This window comes from Sturnus vulgaris, unplaced genomic scaffold, assembly GCF_052056855.1.
Source record: "Sturnus vulgaris isolate bStuVul1 unplaced genomic scaffold, bStuVul1.hap1 Scaffold_157, whole genome shotgun sequence".
NCBI lineage: Eukaryota > Metazoa > Chordata > Aves > Passeriformes > Sturnidae > Sturnus > Sturnus vulgaris.
In genome coordinates, this window is record NW_028276074.1 from 7640001 (window position 1) to 7642500 (window position 2500).

Sequence of the window (2500 nt, forward strand, 5' to 3'; positions counted from 1 at the left end):
CGGGAGGGAGGGGTGCTCGGCACGGCCCCTCCCGGAGGCGCACCCGCCCCCCTTCCGTCGTCTCTTCGCCCGCCGGGCGACGGCCGGCCGTCCGGCCGTCGCGCGCAACGGCGGCCGATGGCGCAAGGCGATGGCCAACGTGTGTAAAAAGGGTGCGCGCGGGAAGGCCTTCGGGGCTCGGAGGAGGCGGCTCCTCCGGCCCTTCCCCAGAGCGCGGGGGGGGACGCGGGGCTTTGCCGCCCGGCAAAATCCCGCTCTCCTTGGCCGAGCGGCCTCCTCGCGCGGCAGAGGAGCTCCCGAGGGCCGGGCTCCGGCAGTTCCGGGTCGCGCCTCCAGGGGGAGCGCGCACGTGCGCGAGCCGCCGCCGGGTGGCGCGGCGGCGACGGTCCGCACCGTCGTCGCCGTGGCCTCTCTCGGCCGGGGGTGTGCGAGGTTTCTCGGTGGCTGGGCCGTGTTCCCCGCGCCGGCGGGGCGGCCCGAGCCGCGGTGGTCCTCTCGGGCGCAGCGCCGGGCTACTGAGGGAAACCCCGGGCCCCGAGAAGGATTGCCGCGGTGATGGCAGCGGACGTCGGGCGCGCCCCCGCCGGTGGACGCTCCCCCGAGGGTGGCAGCGGGGGAGGCACCCCGGCGGGGCCATGCAGGTCGTTTCCCTCACCCCAGGGCCAGGTACCTAGCGCTTCGCGCCTCGGCGGTCTCCTGCCGGTTTCCCTCGGCGTCGTCAAACGCCTGTTGGGGGCCGAAAGGGCCGCCGAGCCGGGCGGAGGTTTAAAGACTCGGGCGGCCCGGCACGGCCCCGCCGCGGCGGCGGCGGCGGTGGCGGCGGCGGCAGCGGGTGTCGGGCGGTGGCGGCGCGGGGCGCCATCGAGGGGTGGGGAGCTACTCCCGCCGATCCCCTGCGGTGGCGTGTCCGTCGCGACCGGCCGCGCTCGCCGTCGTCGGCGTCCCGCCGCGCTTGCCCGCGCGCGGGGGCCACCCGTGCCGGGCCGGGGAAGGGGCGCCCTGCCCCCCCCTCTCTGCGGCCCGGTCTCGGCGGAGAGGCCGCGGCGCGCGATCGGCCGCGGGGGGCCGACCCCGCTGGCCTCTGCGATGCGGGGCGACGCCGGCAGAGGGCGCGCGCTCTCTGCCTTACCTACCTCAGCTGCGGGGTTGCGGCCGCCGGGGCCCGCCGCGCTCTCTCGCTCTTTCTCCTTAGCCGCCGCCGCGGGCTCGCGGGCGGCGCCGCGTCAGGCGCGACCGCGCGCCTCTCGCCTCGACGGCCTTGTCGCCTCGAACCGCACCGCGGCGGCGCCGGCCGCCGGCCACCCCTGACTCGGAGCGCTGTCCCCGCCCGTTGGGGCGCAGCGCTCGGCCGGCTCCTCCATCGCCGGAGGTCCGGCGGGCGCGGGCGACCCCGTGCCGAGCGGCGGCGTCGCCGCTCGGCGAGTGTCCCCGCCCCCCCCGGGGGGGGGGGACGGTCGGCCGCGAGGCGCCCGCCTTCACCGGCGGCCGTCCCGGCCCGGGCCCCGCCCGTCCGCTTCCCCGTCGCCCTTCCCGGCCGCGTGTGGGCCAAAAAAAAGGGGAGGCGTGCGGGGCGGCCGCGGGGGCGCTTCCCCGTCCGGTCCCCGAGTGGAAACGAGGGGAGCGGGCGGTGCCCCCCGGCTCAGCCGCCGTACGCCTGCCCGCTGGGCGCGTGCTCGCGGAAGGGCAGCTCGGCGGTGCGAAGCGGCGGCGGTCCCGGGAGTGCGGCCGCGGGTGGCGGAGGGGTTTTGCCGAGCGGCAGACCTCGGGCGCTCCGCGATGCCGGCTCGGGTCTCGGCGGCGTCCCGCCTCCGGCGCCGGTGGCGGAGCGCGGCCCGCCGGGCGTTCGCCTTCCGGCGGGCAAGCGGTCCCGCGCCAGGGGTTGCGCCGGCGGAACGGTCCCGCCGCCGCGTGGCGTTTCGGGCGACGTTCAGGGGCCGCTGGCGGGAGAGCCGGCCCCCGCGTTTTGGCGCGGCGGCGTTCCGCGAGTCGGCGGAGCGGTGAAAAGGAGAAGCCAGGGAGTGAGCCGGGAGCGGCGGGGGCCGGCGGTCGCGCCCCCGGCCCGCGAACGCGTAGTCGTCCCGTGATCGAGAGGCCGGGCGGGCCACCGTGCCCCCCGCGGTCCGGCGCGTTGCCGCACAAGCCCCTCCGCGCGGAGGTCGGGCCGAGCCCGGGCGCCTGGGCCGCCTCCGAAGGACGGCACGCGAGGCGGCGTCTCCCCTCGCGGGGGGAGGCGGTCGGGGGCGCGGGCCCCTCCGCCTTTCTTTGGCCGACCTTCGGAGCGTTGCGCGGGGTTTCTCTTTTTTGCCCCGCGCTTTCTCCTCCTCCTCCTCCGTTTGTGTGTGCTCGTACGGTCGAAGCGGGGCGCGCGGGGGCGCGCGCGTCCCTGCAGAAACAGAAAAGGGGCCGCTTCACGCGAGCGGTCCCGAAAGCCAGACAACTCTTAGCGGTGGATCACTCGGCTCGTGCGTCGATGAAGAACGCAGCTAGCTGCGAGAATTAA

At 78.0% G+C, this 2500-nt stretch overlaps 1 non-coding gene across 1 annotated transcript in view; it reads left to right on the forward strand.

Annotated features, from left to right (window-relative positions):
* The first annotated feature begins 2435 nt into the window (after window positions 1-2435).
* Window positions 2436-2500, forward strand: part of LOC148218937 (5.8S ribosomal RNA) — a 153-nt gene continuing 88 nt past the window's right edge. Inside the window, exon 1 of the ribosomal RNA XR_015800124.1 lies at window positions 2436-2500. This exon is cut by the window's right edge and continues 88 nt beyond it. This is a non-coding gene — a ribosomal RNA (5.8S ribosomal RNA).